Source organism: Nyctibius grandis, chromosome 3 (assembly GCF_013368605.1).
Source record: "Nyctibius grandis isolate bNycGra1 chromosome 3, bNycGra1.pri, whole genome shotgun sequence".
In the NCBI taxonomy this organism is placed as follows: Eukaryota; Metazoa; Chordata; class Aves; order Nyctibiiformes; family Nyctibiidae; genus Nyctibius; species Nyctibius grandis.
In genome coordinates this window covers 102,503,660-102,518,126 of record NC_090660.1, presented here as the reverse complement: position 1 = coordinate 102,518,126, position 14,467 = coordinate 102,503,660, and the positions used below count along the sequence as shown (strand labels likewise).

Sequence of the window (14,467 nt, the reverse complement as noted above, 5' to 3'; positions counted from 1 at the left end):
CTGCACACTGGGGAGATGCTTTCTCAATTTTAAACTTGGTTGGAGCTATTGTGTAGACAAAGCTTTAGGCGGCTTGGACATTTTTTACTGAATTTTTTTAAAGCCATTTTTAGAAGGCTTTAAATCCAATTCAGGCTGCTTGGAACATGCAGTGGGACCTCAATGGCTTTAAAAGCAGGATTAGCTGAAATACTTTCAAACCTGGCTTAAATTTTTCATATTATGGTAGATTTTTCCAAGTAAGGTATGTCTAAACATTTCATCCAATCCTGTATGGGAGTCCCCTATGTTTGATCATCTGATGGGACATGTGCCTGCATGCCCATGGCAGGGTTGTCCATCTGTCCAGTGGGTCCCAGTCTGAGCTGTACGCTTGTGTGTTGGATCACACAAGGAGGTAAGCCTGCATCATTAATCATGATGCAAATCTACACCTGAGGGCTTTGGCTTCTAGAAGGGCTACCTGGCATCAGGCACTGCTGGGTAATGACCCCCAGCTGCAGAGCAGAGCAGCTCACCTGTCCCTACGCAGAAGCTGCAGCTGGTAAAGAGACCTAAGCTGCAGCTGGCAAATAGATCACAGCACCTAGTGTGTGGGATCAGAAAGCAGGAGAGAGGCATATGGCTGTACAGCAAGCACCTGACCTAGAAGCACCACAGCAGAGGATGATAAAGAGAGAATCAAATAAGTAAGTCTCACATGCAGTGCACAAGACTGGGCAGGTCTTAAATCAGGGATTTACTATTAGTGTTTTCACTGCTTGTAAAATAAAGTGGAAGCACATCCTTCTACTGAGAATTAAGTCACTGATGTTTATCTATCTCTTTAAAAGTATAAAGTGCTATATAAATGTGTTATCAGAAGGGCAAGAGGAAAAATTACCTGTGAATCCTTGGTTGCAGTATATTCTTATCACTAACACTTCATAACGGTTTCGGTATCAAAGTTATTGATAGGATAGTGAACATCAGGCTTCTCTGGCACAAAGCTCTCTGAGTCAGGGCCTCATCCCCTCACAACGTTCACAGCAGCTGCAGCCATCATACTTCTGTGGATATTTTGAACCAGTAAGACAAATAAAAAAATAGTGCTTGTAATTTAATCCTTACAGATGATTATGTATTACATTCTCATGAATATGTATATTTTCCCGTACTTCTACTCACAGAATTTTATTAATTCTATACTAGTATTAATTCTATACTTCTGTGTAATTGGGTCCTTATAGAATATCTTTCTATATACTGAGCCAAGTTTTTTTCTTTCATTTTATGATTATAAAGGAAACCTACACAGCCTGTAATTGTACTTTGGTTGTTAAATCTGCTATTGAGTAATTCCCTTCCTGATGATTTGCTGAGAGTGAGATGGAAAAAAGAGAAGTTTCAGTCAGATCTTCCAAGACAAGAGAGAACACGCCCAGAGGTAAAGTGCATACACAAGTAGAATTCAAAACAAGTTCTGTAACATATTTTATACGTAATTTCATATTCTGTATGAGAAATGCAGATTTCTAGATGATCCTGGCTGACTGTGTTACAGTTGCATAGAGGTCTCTTAAGAGCTCATGAAGATTTGATTTTTTCTCGTTTAGATTCTTGGCCCTTAAATTTTCTTTTAGAATAAGATGCTTTTATTGCACAATAGCAGAGTAATAGGGCTTTTAAAGGGTGTAGGCTTTACTTCCCTGAATTGTACAGATGTTTTACATTGTCACGGTGGTTTAAAGGGGCCTCATCATAATAAAAAAAATAAGCCTTTGATCTTGTTTTTGACAAACACTAGCACTATGTGTGGTAGAATGTTAATCTCAGTGTTTAAGTCTTAGATCTGTATTTAAGATCAAATGCACTCAGAAATCCATTAACATGGAAAGTTTAATTATCTAGATAGTTTGGAAAATTGGCAGTTTGTTCAAAACACTTCTAGAAACCTTAATTTACTCATTTGATTGTAAACAATATTTACAAACTGAGTTGTAAAGTCAAAACTGGCACATGAACTACCAGATTACTCTGTAAGTACCCCTGACCTTGAAATTAGGGTACGCATAGCCCTGACTTTCCAGTGTCTCAGTTGCTCTCTGATCTTCAGATGTGTTGAGGATGCCCTTAATGTCATTTGAAGCTGATAAGGCCAGTAACACTAAGCAAACCTAAAAGTTGCGTGCAAGCAGTTTCAAGATCTCCCTGCCATATAGTAAAACTTCTGTCTGGGCAAACACTAATAGTTTTAATATGATTCTCATGATACAGTAGAGTGGGGGTTTTGAGAGCTCAAGTCTAATGTTTACATGACAGTGTCTATTTTTGTCTTTTTATGTAAATTTCTAGTCATGGTGATTATGGTAAAAGCCTTGAAAATATTAACAGAATGTACTTTACAAGCCCCAAACTCCCAAAGAATAATAAAAAAAATAACATAACCTAAAAGGCGTTTTGTAAAGAGAAAGCAGTACAACTTCCTAAGCAAATCTCTCATTTAGGTGCAGGCTGTAGGCTCATTTTGAAGTGTCCAGTGTCTTCCATATATTTAACCTAAGCAAGAGCTGTAGGTAAGTGGGAATGGCTGGGTCAGAATAAAAAACTATAGAAGTATTTTGATGCTGATTCTCTGAAGCTATTCCCATTTTATAGATGTGTTAACAAATTGCTTTTCTTGTATCCTACTCCCAAAACCCTGTATGTGTTTATATAGATCTCTTTGGCCAGCCATGCTTTGGTAATAAAATTACCCAGCCACGGAAGCAACAACTGCAACTTTCTGGGCTGTTGAAAACCAAAGGCAGTTTCTACTGTTGGGAATCCAATGTTCTCCTGTTCTGAAACTCCTCACATGCATTTTGTGGTGTCTGATATACACTGCTAATTTACTAGACTTCAGATTGCTTATTCTGAAAAATTTCATCTCATATCCTGATTTTATGGGTTATGTGTCACATGTTAAAGGTATCTGTACCTTTTGAAGTATTTTTTTTTAAAGAAAATAGTAAGCTTATAGAATTGCAAAAGTGAAGAGGCAATAAACACAATGAACACAAGTGAACACACGGTGCATTTTTTTGTCATACATATTGAAGAGTTGGTTCTTTCTCCTTATATAATCACATAATTAGCTTGCATATGGGAGAGAGAAATCTGGAAAAATTGTGTTGTGAGACTGGTATTACCACTGCTATGTTACTGATCATTTATTTTGCTTATAGCGACACCAAGAGTGAAACTTCTGCTCAAGATTCCACTTGTATTTCTAAGTGGCATTGCAAGCTCCAGTTTGGAAGCTGCTTCTCTGGAGACCACCACATCCCTAATATGTCTACAGATGAACGTTTGCCTTGGGTCCTTAACATCGCGTCGGCGTTACCACCGCTTTTTGTCCTGCACAATGTGCTTTCAAACCCTCTATAGGAATAATTTTGTAAACTGTTTAAAAATCACATTTGTTAGTGGCAATACAGCAGAAAGCAATGCTTGGTATCAACAAACAGCTCCTATGGTGCCTCATGATTAGCAACTTCTAGAAAAGTAGTTGTTTCTCCCTCAGTTACAGTTCGTACACAAAGGCCTATTAGTATTTTTTCTGCCCAAAATATGTAGTTTTTGGGAAAGAAAAAATTTTTGTAGAAAAAATATTTTTTGTTCTTCAGATAACAATTTGTACTGACAAGACAAGTTTATGTTCTGGATTAATTTGAGAGTGAAGAGTGTAAAAGAACAGGATAAATATGTGTCGTGGTTTGACCCAGCAGGCAGCTAAATGCCACACAGCCAATCGCTCACTCTCCCCCCAGCCCCCAAGGAATGGGGAAGAGAATCAGAAAGGTAAAGGGACTTGTGGGTTGAGATAAAAATAATTTAATAATTGAAATAAAATATAATAATGATAATAATGACCATAATAATAGAAATACAAACAAGTGATGCACAGTGTAACTGCTCACCACCCGCTGACCAATGTCCAGCCTGTCCCTGGCTAGCGATCCCAGAGGAGAGAAATCCTGAACCCACAATCCCAGAAGACAGAGCCAGCTTCCCGGCCAACTCTAATCTATACACTGAGCGTAATGTTGCATGATATGGAATATCCCAGTTAGCCAGTTTAGATCCGTTGCTCTGGCCATGCTCCCTTCTGGCTTCTTGTGCACCTGCACACGAGCAAAGCACGGGAAGTTGACAAGTCCATGATTTCTTATCAACAACTAAAAACATCAGCGTATTATCAACATTCTTCTCATACCAAATCCGATGCTAAATCCAAAACACAATGCTATTCTAGCTACTAAGAAGAAAATTAGCTCTATCCAACAAAAACCAGGACAATATGGATGAAGTTACTCTGGATTGTGGGATTTAGCTTCTGCCACGTGCCTGGTACAAGATGCAGGATGCCTTCACAGAATCACAGAATCACAGAATCACAGAATGTTAGGGATTGGAAGGGACCTCGAAAGATCATCTAGTCCAATCCCCCTGCCGGGGCAGGATTGCCTAGATCATATCACACAGGAACGCGTCCAGGCGGGTTTTGAATGTCTGCAGAGAAGGAGACTCCACAACCTCTCTGGGCAGCCTGTTCCAGTGTTCAGTCACCCTTACAGTAAAGAAGTTTTTCCTCAAATTTAAGTGGAACCTCCTGTGCTCCAGCTTGCACCCATTGCCCCTTGTCCTGTCAAGGGATGTCACTGAGAAGAGCCTGGCTCCATCCTCTTGACACTTGCCCTTTACATATTTATAAACATTAATGAGGTCACCCCTCAGTCTCCTCTTCTCTAAGCTAAAGAGACCCAGCTCCCTCAGCCTCTCCTCATAAGGGAGATGTTCCACTCCCTTAATCATCTTCGTGGCTCTGCGCTGGACTCTCTCTAGAAGTTCCCTGTCCTTCTTGAACTGAGGGGCCCAGAACTGGACACAATATTCCAGATGCGGCCTCACCAGGGCAGAGTAGAGGGGGAGGAGAACCTCTCTCGACCTGCTGACCACACCCCTTCTAATACACCCCAGGATGCCATTGGCCTTCTTGGCCACAAGGGCACACTGCTGGCTCATGGTCATCCTGTTGTCCACTAGGACCCCCAGGTCCCTTTCCCCTATGCTGGTATCCAACAGCTCTGTCCCCAGTTTGTACTGGTACATGGGGTTGTTCTTGCCCAGATGCAGGACTCTACACTTGCCCTTGTTATATTTCATTAAATTTCTCCCCGCCCAACTCTCCAGCCTGTCCAGGTCTCTCTGAATGGCTGCGCAGCCTTCCGGCATCTCAGCCACTCCTCCCAGTTTTGTGTCATCAGCGAACTTGCTGACAGCGCACTCTATTCCCTCATCCAAGTCATTAATGAATATATTGAATAGAACTGGTCCCAGAACCGACCCTTGCGGGACTCCGTAGACACAGACCTCCAACTGGACTCTGTCCCATTGACCACTACTCTCTGGCTTCTTTCCTTCAGCCAGTTCACAATCCACCTCACTACCCGATCATCCAGACCACACTTCCCCAGTTTAGCTGCGAGGATGCTGTGGGAGACCGTGTCAAACGCTTTACTGAAATCGAGATAGACCACATCCACAGCTTTACCATCATCTATCCACCGGGTTACGTCCTCATAAAAGGCTATCAAGTTGGTTGAGCAAGACTTCCCGTTGGTGAAGCCATGCTGAGTGCCCCTAATGATCCCCCTATCCTTGATGTGCCTAGAGACAGCACCAAGGACAAGTTGCTCCATCACCTTTCCAGGGATGGAGGTGAGGCTGACCGGTCTATAGTTACCCGGATCCTCCTTCCTGCCCTTTTTGAAGACTGGAGTGATATTCGCTTTCCTCCAGTCCTCAGGCACCTCTCCCGTTGCCCACGACTTAGCAAAGATGATGGAGAGTGGCCTATCAATGACTTCCGCCAGCTCCCTCAGCACCCGCGGGTGCATCCCATCAGGGCCCATGGATTTATGGACGTCCAGGTTGCTTAATTGGTCCCTGACCCAGCCCTCATCAACTAAGACAGATTCCTCCTCTATCCTGACTTCTTCTGAGGCCGCAGGGGTCCAGGGCTCCTCAGGACAGCCTCCAACAGTATAGACAGAGGCAAAGAAGGCATTCAGTAACTCCGCCTTCTTTTTATCCTCTGTCTCCAGGACCCCCACCTCATTCATCAGTGGGCCCACATTGCCTCTAGTGTTGGCTTTACCTGCAATGTATTTGAAGAAGCCCTTTCTGTTGTCCTTGACCTCTCTTGCAAGGTTTAATTCCAAGGAGGCCTTAGCTTTCCTAGTTGCCTCCCTACATCCTCTGACAACAGACTTGTATTCCTCCCAAGTGGCCAGCCCCTCCTTCCACGATCTGTACACCTTCTTCTTCCACTTGTGTTTGCCCAGCAGTTCCCTGTTCAACTATGCAGGTCTCCTGGTACCCTTCCTTGACTTCCTACCTGTTGGGATGCTCTGATCTTGAGCTCGGAAGAAGCAGTCCTTGAACGCTAACCAACTATCTTGGGCCCCCTTACCTTCTAGTACCCTGTCCCATGGGATTTCCCCTAGCAATTGCTTGAAAAGGCCAAAGTTGGCCCTCCTGAAGTCCAGGGTTGTGATTCTGCTAGCTATTCTGTTCCTGCCACATGAGATCCTGAACTCTACCATCTCATGGTCACTACAACCAAGGCTGCCCTCAACCTTCACCTCTTCAACCAGACCCTCCTTGTTAGTGAGGATAAGATCCAGCAGTGCTCCTCTCCTAGTTGGCTCATCCACCATTTGCATCAGAAAGTTATCATCAATGCACTGGAGGAACCTCCTGGACTGGGGATGGCTGGCTGAGTAGGCCTCCCAGCAAATATCAGGGTAGTTGAAATCCCCCATGACAACCAGGCCCTGTAATTGCGAGACTGCTCTCAGCTGCCTGTAGAAGGCCTCATCACCCTCCTCATCCTGATCAGGTGGCCTGTAATAGACACCCACAACAGTATCACCCCTGCCAGCCTGCCCCTTAATTCGCACCCACAAACTCTCAACTCGCTCCTGATCCGCCTCTGGACAGAACTCAAATTCTTGTTGGCCACAAATTGGCAGACAAGCAGAAATCCCATGCACTGAGCCCACATCCTATTGTCCTGTGCGTTCATTTCCTGCTGGAGAGCAAGCACTCTGCTGACCAGGTCTCAAATCCTACCCAGGGATTGCAGTAGAAAAATCAGAGTAGGTAAAATTAAAGCAGAAACTGAGGAAACGGTAGTGTATCCGTGCTTTAAAGGTGGTTTTGAGTAAGACTCATCTGCTAAAGCTTATGCATCTGGAAGTTAAGCATTTAAGTCATAGTCACTCCCAGTTCCCTCTACAGTCCATGCTGATAACCAGGCATGAGTAGAGCGTGGTTAAGCTCATCATCAGACAGGCCTCTGAGGTAAGTCAACGAAGTTGCCCTCCGGAGGTGTCTGCATCCCTTCCTGTCTATACTGGGAGCCCAGACACCTACACACAAGACACCTACGCTGTAGCTGCCACTATAGATATCTAAAAAGTTAGATGTCTAAATCTGAACTGGTCGCTCTAGTCTCTCTTCATAGTCCATGGAAATCTGAAGTTCCACCAGTAAAGGCCAGGAGGGAAACTACAGCTCAGGCAGGCTAAGGAGACGGACAGAAAGTCTACAAGGGTAATACAGAGTCAAAACCGTAAAAGTTTATGTTGCTGATCCAGGTCACGTAGGCTTCAGGGGGTAAGAGGTGAACTTCCAACAGGCAGCATAAAGCTGCAATGCAAGAAACAGATGACCTAGCATGCCTGGCAAAGATCACTGAGGTCTGGGCAATACTGAAGCACAGTAATAAAACAAAACCGATAGCTTCTTGGATTACATAGTTGTAAAGAAATCAGGCAAGACAGCCTCTGGCTGTCCTTGCTATAGGCAAGCAGTCTTAAATGCTGAGGAGCATTGTTGGGGGCAAAGGTTTTTTTAACATAAGATCTTTATCTCTTGTAGTTGTGCAAGCATGTAAAGACAGTGGAATAAAACAAACAAACAAACAAACATAGGAATACAAACTTGTGGGTCATTTTCCTGTTAAAGCAACACTATAAAGTGAATGGTTATGGAGTATTACATTGGGTGATAGAAGTGTCATAGCTCCACTGAGCCTATTTACCTTCAGGCACCTGAAAGTTTGGCTCAAACCCTCTGTTTGTTTACCAAATACAAATATCTATGTAACACATGAATACCCACAAAGGCAATTTATTCCCTCCGCATCTGTTATTTGTTTTAACAGAAAAATCTTCTTGAAAAGAATTCCTGTATGGCATTAAAGTACCTGAGCAAAACAGGTCGATAAATCAATAAACATGTTTTCAGATGTTGTAGCACCTTTTATGCCCACGTGCATATTCTGTATATTTATTCAACCCATATTGGAAAAGAAATGAATTCAGAGTTTTTGCTACAGACTGAGAGCAAAAGAGAAAAATAAAACTACAATAATGGCCTATTGCATTGGTAATAAATAGACTCAAGGCTGATCTGCCATTTTTTCCTTTAAAAAAATCGAAGCAATGAACAATTCAGCCACCCTGAACAGTGGCAATTCTCTGTCTGAGAGAGAACATTGCTCACTTTATTCAGCACTACATTCTTCCACAGGTTATCAAGGTGCTGCAAAATTCAAAAGAAATATAAGCCATTTAAAAGCAAGGTAAATCCTTGGATTTCACAAGTGAGATACCGATGACTGGCAGCAAGCATTCTCCTTTATTACGCAGCACTATTTGCTTGTGTATCCACTCTAACATCTTCCAAACAAACAGCTGAGGATGCGAGAGAGACCAGAAGCATTGCTTTTGACATTGTTCGTGCAGCCTGTTTTCCCTCTAGTTCACAAATCTCATCTTTGACAGTGATCGATAGCTGACCTTTGCATGAATATAAGAAGCCCCATAAAAGGTAGGTATGGAATAACCTGCTCTCTATATAAAGTGACTTGTGACTAAAGTTTGGCTTTGGTTCTGACTCATAATGTTCATTCTCCTTTCCAAATTTTTCACATTTAATTTTGACAACCATTCTGCTACGTGTCTTACCTTGTTCTGACTCTTCTTTAGCTCAGAGCTTTTTCTTAAAGAGCTTGCAGAGGAAAGATTTCATACTCTGCATATTGTTTTATAGCAGCGCTCTCAGCAACAGCACAGGGTAAAAAGAAAGGGTGAGGGTGGACCTCGAGAGAACACAGGGAATGGAGCCGAGATATACTGCCAAAAAACCTCATACTTCGCTGCAATGAACATTGCCAGTTTTCTGCCCCTGCCTGTGAATTTAGGAGGGGAATTCCATCTGTCGGCTGCTTGTCCAGGTCTCCTGGATAAGGCTGGTGTATCCAAATTTGGGGAATGAAAGCAGGTTCTTTCTTTTGTTTGTTTAGAAAATACATTAATAATTATTTCAATTATCACCTAAAATACTAAAACATATCAGATACTAACTTCAGCAGAATAGATGCTAATATAAAATAAGCGCAGTAGTCACACCTTTCCTGTAACAGCTGGGTATCAGCTTCATTGGGTCATTTTGAATTTAGTGCCAAGGCAAGACTTCATACCTCGCTCCTGGTAATACTGCTTTATTTACACAACTGGTACAGCAAGAGCACTCTCAGGGACTGCCAACAGTGAACCCTAAGTAACAGTAAAATAGTGCATCAGTCTCTGCCTCTCTATCCGTACAGCTACATCTGACAATTCAGAATGTTTCTATTTACATTTCTATACAAAATGATGTTGTTCAGGAACCAGCCCAGGCCGTGACACTGGTCCAGCCAGAACAAAGCTGTGACTTTTGGTCATTACTGATTTATTTTGCATTTGCATCTGGTTTTCTGGAGGTGAAGGAGTTTCTCTTTGCAAACAATCTCTAGTTGCCTCCTCTCATAGTCCAATTCGATAGTAGGTTTAATATTAAAAACAGTCAGCTGGAGTTACTCATCATTGTTTTATCTGCACAGGAGACAGTCATGCAGGCATAACATGCATATTCAAATTCTTTTCTGTGACTGGCCAGTTTACTAAAAAAGCTCTCTACCTTGTAACTCTTAGTGTTAGGAGGTTAATTTATTTTCTTATTGCTAAGGGAAAGAGGAATCAAGACTTTCAATTTTTTTGTCTTTATTCATCCATATAGAAATTAAGTGGTTAATTAAAAACAAAACCACCATAACATAAAAACATGTTAAAAACACCATTTGGTGTCATGGTGGATTTAGCAGTTGACAGTCACTTGCACACTTGGGAGATGACTATATTTCTGTGGTTATTATATACTGCCTGTAGCCTTTTCTTTCCTTTGATGAATGAAATATTAGTGTAAACTATCATCGGGATCTTACACATCATCTGTTTCTGCTCCTCCTTCCTTTTCACCTTTCTGTTATCGTACATCTCTTCATTTTAAATGGATTTATATACCCTCTATAAAAAAAATAAATAAATGGAGCCTCTTTTATGTAATAGAACTTCTGAAGATCTCACTGGAACAATGCAAATATACTGAAATTTAAATAGATAGTAGTTAAAAATTTATTGCCACTCTCCTAATGAATTAATCCAGCAGTTAAATCTGCACAACAGCTATTCATTGGGAAAGTTCTAAATGTGGATTCTAATATATTCTGATTATTGATTTGTTTTTTCAGTTTGAGGGGATATACACATGTGACCCTGCTGAGAAAAGAGTTCATTCGCTGGTTTAGAAGACTGTCAAGCTTCCAGACAATGAGGATACAGATAACTTTATAGTAAGACGTTGGATTTTTTTTGGCAGTTCACACCTGCTTATTTCCTCCTTGAAAACTATCTGTGTGATAGAATCAGTTAATTGATTGGCATCCCAATCAGTATTCACAGAACTTAATATATCATGTGACTTTTAAAACAGAATTTTTAAAATGAGTCAAGGCTATGAAATTTTACAATTATAGCGATGGCCCATCACATTATCACGGTATATAATCATATTTGCTTTTGTATAACAAGGCAGCTTCAAATAGCAACTTATTTATCGATAAATGAGTAAATGGAGATTGAAAATCTTGTACTGGGGACCTCAATACAAGGTATTTAACCAGCCATGGTTACTGAAGGAAACTATGGGAAGATGAAGTCACGACATGCTTTCCTGACAAACCATGAGGAATGGGAGAGAAGGATTTTCAAATACATACCCATCCCCATGAGAAGAAAATTAATTATCATATCCACTCTGATTTCAGCGCTGAAAAGTGGTAAAGAGGAATTACAAGACAGGCAAGGAATTAAAAGAAACTAGAAAGGAAAATGCGGCAGCAATTTTTTCTAAAGGTTTACTGGAGAGAAAGATGTTGTATTACATTGTTGCACTTCTTCAAGTTGCTAAGGAGATGTATCAGTTTCTGCAAGAATCTATCTATCTGTGCTAGGCATTGGGTAGAATAACTTTTACTTTAGGCCTGAACATTATTTCATTTTAGTCTTTGTTTTGCTCTGCATTTTCTGCAATTGCTGCTATAACACTCAAACAGCAATTTCACAAAGCAAAGCAAGGAAAAACCACTGTTCCTCTAAGGAAAACACACTACGATATAGGAGTTTGTGGCATGGCTTAAAGGAACCTGTCTGTCTTCATTCCTGTCGAGAAGAAGAGTTAGTACTCTTAGCCTGAAAGGGAGCATTATCTAACGAGGGACTGAGGGCTCCTGAAATCCTGGGGAAGGCGTTTGGATAGTGCATGGTTGTGGACTTGTATATAAGGTACGAACTTACAGACCTACGCGTAGACTGTCCAGAGGCCTAAATCTAAAACATACATATGTTGAAGAGAAGGAAGGTAGGACTGAGCAAACAATTTGCATGTTAGAGTGGAAGACAGGTTGCTTAAGGATGAGCTTGGCTCTTGTTGGAGAGAGAGAATGGGTTGAGTTTTGGAGCTGGAGGACTTCAGCAGAGTTGGCAAGAATGACTTAAACTGGAAAAAGAGGCGACCACCAAGGAGCAACCGTGGACTGGTGAAAGCCTCCAAAAACCAGCTGTAGGCCCATTTAAATTAACATACTGGGAACAGCCAGGCTGAGTACGTTAACAGGATAATGTGGGTGGAAGACTCATAGAGTAGAAAGAAAGTAAGAGAAAGCAAGCAACTGATAAAGAGGAAAAAAAAGTACATAGAGAAATCTGTGATGTAAAACTGCCTGAAAACCTCTGTGAGAGGTAACAAAGCTGTTGTTCATCACCTCTTTCACTAAATGTGTAAATAGGCTGAACAACTGCTTGGGCTGCCCTTTCGGTGGTATTTAACTGTTATCTCCTGTCACTAATTAGCTTTGTTCAATAGAGGTAAACAGGATCAAGGGGCAACGCGGTTAATGCTGACGGAAATGTTTTATATAGGGACATATAAGGGAACGGCTGCTTCAGTCACAGAAAAAAATTATCAAGATAGGGTCGCTATAGGTCATCTCATCCATTTTACACCGAAGTGGTGGATGTCTCCAAGGCCCTAATCCAGCTGCTTGGTAATGCTTTGAGAGCTTTATCTTTTTTCCATGCTTCAAAGGAAAGGTAATGGTACAATATCCTCTGCATGAGACGCTACCCCAGTGCTTAGGGGCCAGATGAAGGTGCTGGGCAAAGGTGCTTTACAGCATCTGTATGTTCACCTGACTTCAGAGCTGTGCAGGAGCTGCTCAGTTCTCACAGCAGGTCAGCCACTCTAGTTCACACTCAGCGTTTTTATATACCCAAAAATGAATGTTACAAACCTGAAAGTGCGTTCAAGTACCCTCTGATGACAGTCTTAGCTTTACACTGATGCGGGAGACCCTCTCTACAGTGGAAATTCCCAAAGGCTTTTTTCGACCACCTGGTCCTTTTTTCTGAGAAACATATAATCGAAAACAGCTAAGCGGGCCCAATAAAGGTAAGCTCTATATACTGCTTTTCTTTGACACTCCCTAGCCTCCTTTGGAATATTTCTCTTCTTTCATACCTTTCCCCTAATACATTTTAATGCAGTTCACTAACTGGAACAGTTCAGCCCTGTCACCTTACCCAATTTATTAACAAAATAATTTTTTTGAACTCAAAGAGTGTACTGATCTTTTCTCTTTTTCAAGTGGAACACAAATATTGGGGGACAAAGGGCAAAGTTTTCCATCACGTTTAGTATGAAAAACTCCAGGACTCATTTCACAGAATCACAGAATCACAGAATGTTAGGGATTGGAAGGGACCTCGAAAGATCATCTAGTCCAATCCCCCTGCCGGGGCAGGATTGCCTAGATCATATCACACAGGAACGCGTCCAGGCGGGTTTTGAATGTCTGCAGAGAAGGAGACTCCACAACCTCTCTGGGCAGCCTGTTCCAGTGTTCAGTCACCCTCACCGTAAAGAAGTTTTTCCTCATATTTAAGTGGAACCTCCTGTGTTCCAGCTTGCACCCATTGCCCCTTGTCCTGTCAAGGGATGTCACTGAGAAGAGCCTGGCTCCATCCTCTTGACACTTGCCCTTTACATATTTATAAACATTAATGAGGTCACCCCTCAGTCTCCTCTTCTCCAAGCTAAAGAGACCCAGCTCCCTCAGCCTCTCCTCATAAGGGAGATGTTCCACTCCCTTAATCATCTTCGTGGCTCTGCGCTGGACTCTCTCTAGAAGTTCCCTGTCCTTCTTGAACTGAGGGGCCCAGAACTGGACACAATATTCCAGATGCGGCCTCACCAGGGCAGAGTAGAGGGGGAGGAGAACCTCTCTTGACCTGCTAACCACACCCCTTCTAATACACCCCAGGATGCCATTGGCCTTCTTGGCCACAAGGGCACACTGCTGGCTCATGGTCATCCTGTTGTCCACTAGGACCCCCAGGTCCCTTTCCCCTATGCTGGTATCCAACAGCTCTGTCCCCAGTTTGTACTGGTACATGGGGTTGTTCTTGCCCAGATGCAGGACTCTACACTTGCCCTTGTTATATTTCATTAAATTTCTCCCCGCCCAACTCTCCAGCCTGTCCAGGTCTCTCTGAATGGCTGCGCAGCCTTCCGGCATCTCAGCCACTCCTCCCAGTTTTGTGTCATCAGCGAACTTGCTGACAGCGCACTCTAATCCCTCATCCAAGTCATTAATGAATATATTGAATAGAACTGGTCCCAGAACCGACCCTTGCAGGACTCTGCTAGACGCAGACCTCCAACTGGACTCTTTTTGAAAAAGTGCTGTGCATCCATATATTATACATGTGGGAGGAATTATAGTAAGTACCTACTTTTGGCTCTTCTAAGTTAAAAGAAGAGCTAAGAGCTTGTCTAAGCTTCACGTAATTCTTATATGGAGCAGATCCCATCTTTTAGAAAATAAACCTTCAGAAAGTTGTTCCAGTTGTTAATTATTTTCACTGCTAAAACTTTGTTACAATAGTCTGATTCTGCCTAGTTTCAGCTTCAAGACTTGCCATACATTGATATACAT

The 14,467-nt window shown here is 42.2% G+C and overlaps 1 long non-coding RNA gene across 2 annotated transcripts in view; it reads right to left on the bottom strand.

The window, feature by feature from the left end:
* LOC137660901 (uncharacterized) overlaps window positions 1-14,467 on the bottom strand; it is a 32,117-nt gene that overhangs the window by 11,696 nt on the left and 5,954 nt on the right. For both annotated transcript variants that reach the window (XR_011047806.1, XR_011047807.1), the window contains exon 3: window positions 884-1,049. This is a non-coding gene — a long non-coding RNA (uncharacterized lncRNA). The remainder of the gene's footprint in view (window positions 1-883; window positions 1,050-14,467) is intronic.